Genomic DNA, 14791 nt, shown 5'->3' with positions numbered 1-14791 from the left:
TATATAACGTTATGGTTCCAAGTAAAACCGAAAATCCCCTGAAATTCGCCAGTTATGGTAAGCTAAGCAACCATAACTCACACCACCACTGTGCACTGCTAAGACTAACACCCAGGACATCAAAGATGACATCACAAATGTCATCGATGACATCACATGTGCATTTACCTTTCATAAGTCTGTACAAGGGATTCTTATTGTAATGTTGGTAAAAAAGTGTCAAGGATCATTGGAATGAATATCATGAGGTACGTAGTGCATTAAGTAATGCATTAATCAAAATAGCATTGTATTATGAGGTTTTTTCCAATATACTAAGGTACACATGTAGTAACAGGCATAGTGTGCAGCAGACATGAAGATGCAATATTAATATTCTTGCCATGTTAAATACTAAAATTATAAATGCTTTCTTATTAAAGTCTTGCATACTGTGAACCATTTAATAAGTACCTAATCAAACCCACTTACTCCATTATTGCATCACTGCACACAAAACACAGACAACACATACAAATAGAGCATATACAGGGAAAGTGAAGTAAACAAAAAAACAGTAGTATTATACGACAATCTTCATAACCTAACTGATTATCTTCATGCACAGAAATGATTGCTCTGCTTCAAAGCTACTACTTCCCTATGTATAACTATCACATGTTGTGACTAGACCCCAAGGAAAGTAGTGTAACTGCAGTATGTACAAATATGAGCATATCCAGGGAAAGTACAGTAATAAAAAAAACAGAACTATAAGACAGTTGATAACCTTACTAATCATCTTCATACATAGAAAGCATTGCTGTCTTCCAAGTCGGTGTTTTCCCCTTTATATATGTTTCATATGCTTTGAGTGGACCCTAAGTGAATTACTGTAAGAACATATTTGAAGTATAACATATAGTACTTTGTACTACAATATAGTGAATTTTTAGTTCCTGAGTGTTACTGGCCAAAACAAAATAAAAAAAAGCCAGACATGTGAGGTCATCAGTGATGTCCTAATTTCAAATAACTTTACCACAAAGCCAGTCCCAGGTGGAGATGGTCACTTTAATCCTATGTTTTGTCGTCCCTTCTGGTCATGGCCAGTAGCCAGATTGTCTGGATCATGACCCAAACATTCTGGCCACTGCCCATGGCCACAGGCTGCCCCTCAGTCACTAAAGCTATACCGCTATTTTTTTTAACATTATGACACTAGTCAAATAAGAAAACATTGCCACAGTTGCAGAACCATGCTTGTAGATCCTTGCCAATGCGCCTTGCAAGTTTGCTGGAAATCCACCCACGTTTTATTTTTTCGAAAGTGTCAAATGAATGCACATACGATCGTCATATAAGCTACCCCCACTTCACAAAATCCATTCAGACATTACGAAAACATTTATATCTAGATCTATAATCTTATATCTAGATCTATTATCAGTTTGCCAAAATAAGTGTAGATTCATCAAATTACACCTCATTTATAAGCCGCTACATTATATTTCATCACCCACCTCTAAATTTGCCCCTTCTGCACAAAATCCCACCAAACTTTGTAAATTCATTCAAAATCAGTTCACAAATATCCCATCCCATCCTAATCACCCCTCACCTACCCAGAGAATATTTCATAAGTTTGACAAGTGCAATGCTCAGAAAATATTGTCCCGAGGGTTCGGGCATGTATTTTTATACATACGTTGATCTATCGCACACATTTCCAATTCCCCCTTACCTCACTTTTCCTCTTTTGTAAACATGCGAAATCTGGCAGCAGGGCGTGGCCATCTTGTGCTAATCTTATCCATTGCTGCATCGGCCTAAGGTAAACTGCCTTAACGTCACTAAATCATATGCCCCGACCCGGAGCCTCACATCACCAAACCTAGTGATATTTTTCCACCTTTCTCAGTGACGTTCCTCGTCAGCGTAGCCAAACGCGCCCATAATCACCTACGTGACGTGACACAGAACCCGAAAATCAACACACATCGACTTAACACAGCACGTCACAATTCGGAACAACAACATTGTACAATTTGTTAAGTACAGTTATTACACAATAAATGCTCCGAGAACATCCGACCATTGCCATATTCAATCAAATTGAAAATTTGTTTCTTCGCTCGTGTTCCAAAATGGTTATCGCGAGGCACGCGTTCTTTTTGCGTACACAAGGTGTTAGTTTTCGGTAAAAGTGCTTGGGTCACACAGTGAATTCTAGTGCTTCTGCATCAACTTGGGGCTAGACCACCGTAAAGGATGTTATGTTGCCTCTAATCGCTAGTACAGCGTAAGGGCATATGGGCCCTTGGCGATCGTCCCAAAAAAAAGTCACTAACTATGTTGAGCTGCCGGTTGAAAAACCCGTCAGTTGGCATCTAGAATCTATGACAATCGCAGAATGACAGAATTTATCGGTTTCGAAAACAAAAGAGAAAATGTGTCTCACTACCCGAACTTTATTAATCTATGGCATAGAGTTTAAACTAACGATTAGCACAGACAATCTCAGAGAGAAAACAACGTGGAAAGTGGTACACAATTCGAGATGGTCATACTTGACATTTTAATGCAATATTAGCATTGAACCTGGGGGAACCGAGTGGTGGTCTACATGGACCTCGATGCTGGACTAACCACATTAAAAAAACCATTACACACAAAGATTGTACTTGCGTTTCATTGCAATAAGCCACACAGAACAAGACAAATAGAATGTAACCCAAAAATACTGTTCAGATAATAAGTTAATGCTCTTTCCAGTATACAATCGTCGAAAATCAAACTTGCATTGTATTCACCATTTCCATTCTCTTGGTGTAACTCCGACCGTACCGCTCACACCAACGATTCTTCATAAACTGAATTTACATGTTCCTTACCCACTTTTGGAATGCATAACCTGATCATATCTTCATTACTACAAACCTTACACTGAATTCCTTTCGGAATGGTCCCTTTCTCTCAAGGTCAAAAAACAATTGAACCATACTGTGTGTCCGATGCGCAAACAAAAATTCAAAGATTGTGACCTTCACTCAGAATCAAACTACATTCTTACTTCGCAACAACTTGCCTCACCGCATCCATGAGAACTATTATTCTGATCCATGTGCATCAGGCACTGCAGGTGGCTGCCTGAAGTGCCAGGCTCTAGGGGGTGCCAGTCTGACTCCATTATTTTAATTACATTTTAAACAGGCACATTAGTCCTTTATTTGCCGCGCTCTGGGTGTAGCACCAGCACATCAATTTATAAACATGAAGTGTTTTAAGAGTGTAAAATAACCTGAAATTGCTTCTATTTCATATTAATAAATATTGGGCAACCAATATAAACAATATAGAGGAACCGGCATTCGGAATGCAGTATTACTCTGTAATACCACAAGGTAAGGTTGAGGTTGCAGACTGCAGCAGCAATAATCTTTTTTTTAACAAGTCCACAACTCCATGATTATACATCTCCATCCCTTGAATGCCAAAATGCAATCTCCTTCGCCTGTACTTTAGGCACATGTTGTGGAACACCTCCAAATGTACTGTCACTTTCGCGACAATAAAACACCTGTTTTTTGCTTCTTGCAGCCATATCCCATCCTCATCACTCCTCACCTCCCCGGAGATTATTTGATAAGTTTGACAAGTGCAATGTTGTGTTTTATAATATGTTTTTACCGTGATGTCTGCGGACACCAAACAGATCCAAGATGGCGGGTGCATCGAAACAATCCGACGCACCTCACGCTTCACCCCAACCAATCAGCGAACAAGTCGTCTGTCCGCAGACATGACGCAAGTCGATTACCCAATCGGTGTCCTGTCCGTGGAGCGAACAGGGAAGTGTGTCCGCAGAGCGGACATAGATATCAAAATTTGTAGGACCTACATTTTAGTTTTTTTTAAAAAAATAAACTACTGGATGGATTTTCACCAAATTTACAAAAGCACGCTTTCAGGACCAAGCCGCTGCTCCTGACGCAAATTTGGTGAAAATCCATCCAGCGGTTTGGCCTGTAGGTGTGAGCAAAGTTTTTTCCCCCATTCAGTCTATGAGAAAAAAAAGAAGTTTTGGTAGTTAGAATTTATAAGCTGATCAAAAAGTGCTGTTATGGGATTAGCTGTGTAATTACATGGCCTGCGGTAGCAGTGAAAACAAAGCAGCATTTCACTTGTCAAATTCGGCAAACAATCTCTGGGGATGCGGGGGGATGAGGATTGGATATGGCCATAAGAACGGGTTGTTTCACCCCTCGAAAGACCGCAAACACTCCAAATGTCCTGGGGCAGTCCTGTGGTGTTCGCAGACACTTCAGATGTCCTAGTACATCTGTACCTAATTCTGCATTACAGGGTTGGGGAAAAGCAGTTTTTGGATGGTTTATAACTTTTGCGCCACTCAATGAAACTGCATGTAATTTAGCAATTTGATTCTGAATGGTTTTGCAAAGTTTTTTGGGATTCTGTCAAGAGGGGGCTCCCAAAATATTGTCAAGGCATATAAATGTGGTGTCATTTGACAAAACGATTTTAGATCTAGATATAAATGGTTTTCTAAAGTTTGGTGGGATTTTCTCAAGAGGGGGCAAAATTAGAGGGGGCGTCTTAAATCTTTGTGGCTATTTGACAAATGTGGACAAAAGTTTTGAGAAAGATTATAGACACAACCTTCAATGTTTGTGTAACGACTGAATGGATTTTGTCATGTGGGGGCTAAGTTATATGACTATTGTATGTACATATATTTTGACACTTTAAAAAATAAAACATGGGATGGACGGATTTTGGGCAAGCTCGTGAGGAGCATTGGCAAGGACATTAAAGCATGGTTTTGCAAATGTGCCCGTGTTTTATGTTTTGACAAGTGTAATAATGTAGGTACAAAAAAAAATACTCATACTTTTGGTGACTGAGGTATAGCCTGTGGCCGTGGGCAGTAGCCAGATTGTCCGCATCATGACCTTATGCCATGGCCCAGACAATCTGGCTACTGGCCACGACCGCTAGGGACGATAAATAAGTGGCTATGTCTACCTGGTAAAGTTATTCGAAGGTAGGATAGGTTTGAAAGGAAAAAAAAGTGCTTGTGGTAATCAGTTCATAGGGTTTTGCAGGCTGCCATGGCAAGGGAAGAAGGGCTGTGTACGGAGCCCCACCTTCTCTTTCCACGTTGGCTGTATTGGAAAAGGATTTTCCTTCCTACAGCGGACGCCGCAGGCGTCCTGCTGTAGGAAGAAAAATCTATGTTTTAGCACTCTGGGTTCCCCGGGTGCTAATGGCCTTTATCCCCCATTTCAGGGGCTGCAATGGACGATAATGGTCCATAGCCCTCCTTATTTATTTAGAACGCACCAATGCCCGCAGACATCAGGCTGTGTGGTTACAGTATTTGTTGAGGAAGATGAGGTGGAGGAAGAAAGCTTTACTACTTGGTGAGAAAGGAACAACCTTTCTGAGAGCATTGCGGTCATTGGATTTGGTGTGACGGCGCATGGATGTGTCCCGTAGGAGTACTGTCCAGGCAGTCTGTGACTGAGTACCGGGAGGATAGCTCAGCAGCAGCGTGCGCGTCTTGGAAGCAAGACGACACGAAGCAACAACAGGTTCGATCCCCGGGTCTGCGCTTAGAAACCTCTGGGTGTTTAAGCGCGTTATAAATACGTAACTAAGACAAAACAAAAAAAAAAAAACACAATTACGCAACTAAGAAAAACAAACAATTCCTGTAACAGTGCCTCGATGCCTGCGGGCTGTGTGAGCGCTTTATAAATGTTAAATAAAATAAAATTGCACTCAGTGCATTTCACTTAGCTTTAGCCTTTGGTATACTCCCAACAGTAGCAAAGAACTGGCACACCCATGATTCAATCTTGGTGCTAGAAGTAGGTACTTCCTCTACCTCATCTTCTTGGTCCTCTTCATGGTTTTTGAAAGTACTGCACTTTTATTGTTGTGGAGGACCTCCAGCTGGTGGTTACTCTTAGGGCGGAGGGATAGCAATAACCGATACCATTTTTAAGACAAATCTTAATGAGTATGAAAAGGTGTAGGTGTGCAAGGGAAATTTTGAATTTGAAAGTTCCTAGATCAGTAGAGAATGCAGTTCCGAACTGTCCGCGAAGGACGGATCTCATCGTGAAGTGCATACAGGTTCTCGGACACTTTTCAGGCAACGCGCCAGCATATGGTCATTTGGCACTGTCCGAAAGGTCCACAATGAAGTCAGATGTTCGTAGACCTCTACGGATGCAAACCTAGTTGAAATAGTTGCAAAAAGTGTATAAAGTGATAAAAACTATTCTAGAAGGTGGGAAATTGCAGTGTTTTAAGGTGACACTTCGTAAATTGGACACAAATATGGTTATATTTGGTAAGTATGATATTAGCAAGTTGTAGGAAAATCGAATGCACGGGTAAAAACCCATGAAATTCACTGAAAAAACATTGTAAAAAAGGACTTTATGGTTACAAGTAAAAATCGAGAAACCCCTGAAATTCGCCAGATATGGTAAGCTAAGCAACCATAACTCACGCCACCACCGTACACTGCTAAGATTAACACCCAGGACAAAGAGGACATCACAAATCTCATTGATGACATCACATGTGTATTTACTTTTCATACAAGGGGTTGTGAATGTAATATTGGCAAAAAAGTATTAGGGATTATCGGGAAATGTGTAATAAACTACATACTTCATTATGCAATGTAGTGTTCTACAGAACATTCCATTGCAGTGTTCTTTCTAGTACAGGAACCTACTCATACAGAAATGTAGGTATTGGCTGCAGCATACACCAGAGAGTTGCTATATTTGTGATTTTCCAAAGTTATATAATAAAACGGTGAATGCTTCTGTACTGTGAAACATGCACTAAGTAGCTAATAATACATCATTTACTACATATTTCTACTAATACACACAAAACATAAATAGACTACAATGCATACAAATATGGGGCTTGTATATGAGTGTAAAGTAAGCAAACAAGAGGCAGTATCATTAGCAACTGTGTATAATCTACATGATGGCATTCACGCACAAAAAGTATTGCTGTGCTTCAGGCCTGCTTCTTCCTCTATATATGTACATCATAAGATGCGATTAAATTCTAAGGAAAGTAGTGCAAGAACATGTGAGAATAGCAATATCTATAAATGTAATACCTTTTGAAAGTTACGTTTCCGACTGTCAGTAAATAAAACCACCTGGCCTACATATGGCAGTGAACAGAAAAGAAGGGGCTAGACTTGTGATGTCATCAGTGATATCAATGATTTGTGATGTCATATTTGATGTCCTGTGTGTTAATCTTAGGTGCACGATGGTGCATCGAGTTATGGTTGCTTAGCTTACCATAACTGATGAATTTCAGGGGTTTTTCGATTTTACTTATAACCATAACGTCCTTTTAACAATGTTTCTTTTACTGAATTTCATAGGATTTTATTAGTGCAACTTAACCATAACGTCCCTCTAACAAAGTTTTTTCATGGAACATTATATACAAGTTATGTTTGTCCAATACACAATAGGAAAGTATTGTATACAGAAATTGGCTCACACTCACAATTAGATCATAAAACTGACTCTTTACAGCCTTTTATAGTTCCAAAATACACATTACAGAAGTAAATAAAATGCAAGAAAAAAGATCAGATAAAATACATCACGGTTTGCCAAACTATATGCCAAGAACGGAACGGTCAAGCTTCCGCATTGCTTGGATTTCATTGAGACCATGGTTGGGTTGGACATTCACACCAATTGCATAAAAAAATTTGTCAAACACTAGATAGGGTTTTCCCTGTGTAAGGGTGGGGATGTTTGCAATTACTGGCACCATAGCTCATGCCAGTCTAGTTTCATTTTCCCACCAGAAACACCGGAATGAAAAACGATTAGCATGCAATCGGATTGGATTTTATAAAGCAGTACTAGCTGAGCAGAGTCCTGGCCCAACTCTAGAGATCTTTAATCTTGGATAAAATAAAGCAAGATCACCCGTAATTTATGGTTTGATATCACGCATGGAATTCCGGACTATGTTCCATTTACACAAAAAACTAAACCTGCATCAAGTTACACAACTGAACAGGAGTTTGAGAAATACTTTAAGAATTTAGAATTGTATGCAAAACGAACAATGAGGGTATCTGGTATAAAAGTGAATGGATCTCCAACCCGGCCTGCCAATATGTGCTTTTTTTTACAGCCTGTTTGAACAGCAGTGTTTTGAACAGCGGTGTGTTTAACTCTCACAAGTGCCAATAGGCCATCCACTGTTCTTTGTTTGCTGTAGGCCATACATCTTTGCCCAGAGCAAACAGATCACAGCCTGTGCCTCCAGAATGCAGGTGTGTTATCAATAGCTTTGGAGGGGAGCCATCCTCTGGCCCCCACTGTCAGCACGAGAGAAGGCCTGCCCAATACGGCTGGGAAGGCCAGATTCTAAGATATACATTAATTATGGTATTAACACCAAAATTCATGTGTGTTTATTGGAATAACCAAGTGTAGTTACTGCCACAATTGCTTTCTAGCAATTTTAGTTTCTATACGAAATCAGAATGTGGATGCCCGCCCCTGCATTTTAAAATCAAAGACAGAGTGGAAAATGCAGGTCTGAAGACTCAAAAGCAGGAGAATGGATTTACGAGTCATCGTCGCTGGTTCACGCATATCCTTGTGGGTTTTGTATGCTTTAAACACACCGAGTGAGACCAGTCAGCTTTTTCCTAGTTATTTGTGGCCTGAGACCAGTCAGCTTTTCCCTAGTTATTTGTGGCCTGGTTCTATCTACCTGCGTACTAGGGTGTTAAACACTATAAAACAGGGTTCGTAAGCAACACTTTCCGTATTACCTCACACTGCACTTAGTGAGGGCGAATATATGCACTTCGCAAAACAGAATCCAACTGGAAAGATTCATCATGTAGACCCAAAATGCCAGGCTGACTAAAAAGCATCAATTATGATCTTACCTATACATGGCCACGAGAGAAGCTGCATAGTTAATATCACAAGACAATGTACATAGACAAAGGTTGCCCTGCCTTTGGTTCTCATGGGATTGACAATGCGATTTTCCAGCACGCTGCACTGAACCTCCTTTATGGGCTGCAAGGCTTCCTGCCAATCCTTTAGCAGATTCAGGCAGGGTATCTAAGACAAGGGTGCTTCTCCCTGCCTCCCTCCTCCCGTTAATTTGTGGAATACGCTTAAGCTGGGTCACCCCATGCTCACCTGAAACAGGTCAAGTTTGTCTAACACCAGAAGAACGTATTTGACCAAATAAGGCACATTGTGCATGTTAATGTCACGAAATAAAAAGCAACCGTTAAGTTTTTATTTGTGCAGCCATGTGGCACAAATGACCATAAAGTGTACTCTAATATTCAGCAAGAAAATTAGAAAGAAAGAAAGACAAAATAAAGAAAAATCATCCTACACCATGCATATGGAGTTCAATTTGTGGCTAATGCATACATTAAGTAAACATTGTTTTCAACTTGCAAGTGACTTAAGAGTAAATGCAGTGGAATTTTGGAAACCTTGCCTGTGCTCATCAGAGATCTGTTCAAGGCAAAATGTGGAGGTCAGTTGAGGTAAAAACAATAAACAAGGTAATTTTGATCAACAACAAGTCCATTAGCTGAATGGGCACAGTTGCAGGAATTCTTACAAATACAAAAAAAAAAAAATATATTACAAAAAACTAAAATAAATTACATTTGTGTGAAGCTTAAGAGTTTGAGACGCACCGAGTCAAAAGGTCCTGGGCCTACTTTTACTAATAATGCCCCAAAAGACCCAACAGTCACAATACTCGGACCCCTTTAACCTTTGTTCAGCAATAAACCATACATATCCTGTGTCTGCCTCATGGCCCGAGGTCATTCGTTCACCACATTTTTCTGTTAATGAGGAGCTCCCATAAGCATGCATTGCAAAGCTTGGAAAAACTAAGTAAATGGGTTTACTTTTAAAAGCAGCAACTGAATCATTATCGACTAGGACTTGGAGCCCTTCACTTTCACTGCATTAAAAAGTCAATATGAATTCGGCATAGCACTATGGATCCCAAGCAACGGTTCGAAATTGAGGGGAGTTGGGAGCCATTTAGACCCTGCTTGGAGCCCAGAAGAGTCTGGTTAGCTCGATGCCAACAGCTACCAGGAGCTACTTTTGGCTCCCCAGGTCAACTGGTGGCAAACAAACACTATAAATACATGTTAAGACACATCTATACAACATTTACTGCATAAAGGGTCATAAATAGTGGACAAAATGAAAAAGTTTAGATTTGCGAAACGCTATGTACTAGCTCCTCGTTACCCAGTAACCGGCAGCTACCACTGGGGAATAGTGGATGCCCAGGAGATGCTCTTAGCTCCAGCTTATGCAATCTTAATGTCGATCCTTCCTATAAAACAGAAAATGTGAATTAATAAATGTACAGATTTCAATGATGTTCAGGGTAAGCCCTGAGGATGAAAGGGCGAGACGTGTCCGTTTCGCTGTTGCATGGAGCCTATGCTGTGGACATCTAATATATTCCACAGACATTGACATTTGGTGTGGTCACCCATCCGTTTGCGGCTTCAGTGTGTGTGAGGACTGGCAGTAAATGTGCAGCCGGATCGTCACGAGCAGCTGACTATATAGCCATGCGTCCAGCGCCCTTGCGGCGTAAACCCTGAGGACGAAAGGACGAGACGGGACTCTTTCGCCGTTTGGCAACTTGGTGCCTGTGCACTGTTGAACAGACGAAGTAAGTCCAGCCAGATTCACATATTTGCGTGCTACTAACAACTTAGTTCACGCATTCTCATAAACCTTTGAGACCCCAACAACGGGAGACTCATTGGCAAACACTGCTCCTGCAGAGCTCTCTCCATCTCCCCACCCCTCATCCTCAAGCACGCCGGGACTGCGGGCCTTGCGCCTTTGACCACCGGAGATAGACAAACACAGTAAAACTCTAACGAACATAAAAAGTAATATACCAGTGGATTGAGGGCTGCAGTTCATTAGGCATATTATCTGCTAATGAGGAGCTGCACGACGACAAAGTTGCCGAGGGAGAAAAATCAGAGACTGGGTCTATGGAGACACTTTCAGGACATGATTGCAGGTGAGGCAATGCTTTAACTCACTCCCAGAGGCTGATGTGATTTCTGGTCCTAACCTGTTGCCATCTGTGAAAGAAACGCCAATGTTAAAACAGTCCAGTCTGCCCTTTAACATAAGGAAAAGGAATTCTGTGGGGGGTTGAGGCGGGCTTTTCCCCCGCCGCAGAGACTGAAAGCCGAATGAACTTCGGTATCCGGACAAATGAGGTGGAGGCAGTGCCCCCGCCCCCTTACTGGTGGTCCCGGGGGTGTGGTTGAGTCGACCCCTGGGTCACCTAGGCAGGACCAGCCTTCGACTTGTGTAAGTACAAACCGGGGAATCAAAGTATCAGCAGTCCCAAAGTCCCCAAATAGCACAGGGAACCGGGCATGGGCAGGAAAAGAGAACAACTCTAGGTCCCACGGGAATTAGCATGATTGAGAAATTCAGTCTCAAAGCTTAGCAGGACATCATGAGAAAGATAACAGCGAAGAAACAGCTCCCCCTCCCGTTTAGAATCCAGGATAGCCTGATAAATACCAACTCTTCGGAGGGAACCAGTAACAGAGTGAAAAATGGTCCCACTGTTATGGATAAAATTGACAAAAACTCCCTACATGCGTCAATAATCCTGACAGAAGGAGAAATAGAGAATCTGGTTGGGGGACAATCAGTAAAGCTGGCTGAACTCCCCCTAGACTCCTCTGTGAAGAAAGGCGAGTCTTTCAAAACCAGTGGGGATAGTTTCAGCCCACCGGTGATTTACGAGGATGTCCCCCCAAAATGAAATGATTGACCAAGCTAAAGATATCTAAGTGGGAATTAGCAATTGTTGTACAATTCCCTACCCTGATTGAATCGGACACAGAAATATGGAAAGACAATGGCCCCATGGGACCCCGCTGACTTGGAGCAAATAGATGCCACCTGTAAAGAACTGTTGAGGGCGGCCACAACTCACAACTCAGCCGAGAACGATAGCACCACCCTATCAAACGGGAACAAAATCCCTACTGAAAACACTTCCAGGAGGTCCAAAGCGGGAAGCGAAAACAAGAGGGGATAAGGGTGAAGAACGTAAATCGCCCACTCATGTAGAAAATCCTGAAGTAAACAAGTACTTGACTAGCAATGAAAGGAGTGTGATCCCCGAGGAATGGACTTATATATCCTGGGAGAACATTGAAAGCGTCACCTCGCCAAAGATAGCTACAAGTAATTCTAGGCTAGCGGATAAAATAATGCAGGATATCACAGTGCTAATGGGAAAAAACTGCAAGAGAGAAAGGAAAAAGCCTATCGTTCATAAAAAGGCAGGCTCGCTGCATTAGATATGGAGCAAGCCCCTGTGGTTTACATGGAAGGAGAGGGCTTTAGGTTGGCTCATTCTTACATTAGCAGAACACCTAACCAAACCAACCCCCTCCCCAGAAACCACAACACATACGCAAGCAACATCAAAAGAGGAACTAGCACAATTAATCAGCGACTCTTGCAGGAAAAGGGATAAAGACGCAGCTCACATCCAAAATGTAATCATGGCGTCCTTAGCTATTTCCATCGCTCCATTCCTCAAACTATATGAGACGGTAAACGACTCCCTCCAGGGAGGTAGCCCGGACAAACGTTTATATTAAAGAGCAGATTACTGCTATGGAAGGCTCTTTGAAATGATTGGAAACCAGAATGGAGAAAGAGTAACTGGCAGAATCGACTCCGTGAATTAGCAAGAAAAGGCGTCAACGACAAGTCTCTATTGATGGGAGTACTTGACGACGCAAACGGATGAGGAACCTGTGCAAACCAGAAAACCCCAAAAGAACTCAGGCAAACTAGACAAAACTAGGAAAGGGCCCTATGAAAATGGGCCTTGGAGAGGCAACAAAACAAAGGAGGATCAAATAGTAACTCAAGTCAAACAGTCCCCCCGATCCTAGAAACAGGGAAGAAAGCCGAGTCCACTAATATCAAACTTTTCAATCTTCGCTGGTGTGAAAATGCCGGCCTTTAAACCCATACAGGACTTACAAGAGGATGGGAAACCGGGGGGGGGGGGGCAAGGATTCAAAAAAGGAAAAAAAGCCAAAGAATCAAGCGGTAAAGGGGAAAGCAAATCAAGAGTCTTCCTGAGAAATAAGAACACCACCAAGAAGGGAATTTGCAATGTGGAAAGAAACCCAGGAGAGAATGAATTTTAGGGACATCTCCCAGACTTCAGAAACTATTGAAATAATTCACACAGGGGAAACAGATCCAGAGCAGGAGGAATGCTCAGACAAAGAGTCCAATGCCTGTCTAAGTGATCTTATAGAAATATGGAAAAAAATAAGGAAGACAAAGAATGGGATAACATCAGTTTGAAGTACCCTTTCGAACGCTGAAAGACAAAAAGGAAGTCCTCCATAAAAGAATATAACTGGATGGCAAATCTCCCCCCCCAAAAATTACGAACAACAAAATAATAAAAGTCACCTAAGAAACCAATCTCCCATGCGGAGCAGAAATAGCAGACTCCCTGAAGGGTGGAGCCTAAAGCTCGAAACATCGAAAGGCTCTAAACGGGCATTACTGAACATAAAATATGTTATGACACTTTTCAAACAAATCTCACAATTGTGGAATGTTTCTACAGCAGATATAACAGTTGAATTTGTGACTGAAGACCGACTTGACCAAGTAATACTTGGTCTAAAATGAAACGGGATCAAACAAATATGGATTGAAACCTCTTGAGAAATTTACGAAAATGGGTTATCGATTAAGCGACCTGGGAGGGAAAGCCCGTAACAGTGAGAACGGAAGGAGAGTGAAAGACACCGATCTAAAAAGATCAGAAGCCCAACCAAACTGAAAACCAAAATCAGATCTGAATTAACAAGGAATAAACTAAAGGGAACCAAAACCAATCGCCAAGAGAACGAAAGGAGCATTTCAACAACGGATAACAGTCATCCCACCGAAATCCGAAAACTTAAATCTGCTGGACAAGCCCCATGTGATCAAAAAAAAAAAAAAAGGGGGGTGCCACATTCAGAAACCCTCATAGGAAAACTAAGGTTTACGGTTGATAATTGAGGAAAGTCGTGCAAGACTCATCCTACAGCAAAAGCGCGAGGCACAAAGGAAGATGACTAGGCATGGATGGCAAATGCCCTAATCTCAACCAAAAAAAAGCAATAAACTAATGAGGAGAGCTTAAAAAATATCCTATGTGCCTCATGGAACACCAGCGGCTTCAAGCATCTGTTTTCAGGTGAAAGTCACTTTTTGGGTCAATACGATATCGTATCTATACAGGAATCATGGTTGAGGAATACTCCGATGTGCGAAGGTTACATTAATCCCGCACGAAAGACTGTCGTAGGTCTGCTAACTCTGAAGATGATATACAGTGACCTGCAGATCCTGGAACACCATATCCCTAATCCATTTGTCCAGATCCTAAGAATATAATTAAACACAGAACCAAAGGAAGGTCCAACCAAGTTGCTCCTATTTAACACCTATTGGAGGCGAAATATGATAATGAGGAAAGATACATAAGAGACATCACGGATGCGAGGACAAAGAGCAACTTATTATATAGTGTGTAGTGATCTCAACATTAAACTACTAAATAAGGAGGGAAAGAACAAAAGTCGGCAAATACCTAGTAGGTAAAGAAAAGAGATGGATGGAGGAAA

General features: G+C 41.6%; 1 protein-coding gene across 5 annotated transcripts in view; it reads right to left on the bottom strand.

The window, feature by feature from the left end:
• Positions 1–14791, bottom strand: part of LOC138510289 (annexin A1-like) — a 314660-nt gene that overhangs the window by 278766 nt on the left and 21103 nt on the right. The gene's annotated exons all lie outside the window — the stretch shown is intronic.

Source organism: Ambystoma mexicanum, chromosome 6p (assembly GCF_040938575.1).
Source record: "Ambystoma mexicanum isolate Mex_15411 chromosome 6p, UKY_AmexF1_1, whole genome shotgun sequence".
In the NCBI taxonomy this organism is placed as follows: Eukaryota; Metazoa; Chordata; class Amphibia; order Caudata; family Ambystomatidae; genus Ambystoma; species Ambystoma mexicanum.
Note: the sequence above shows the minus strand (reverse complement) of the source record. Positions and strands in the feature narration are given on the sequence as shown.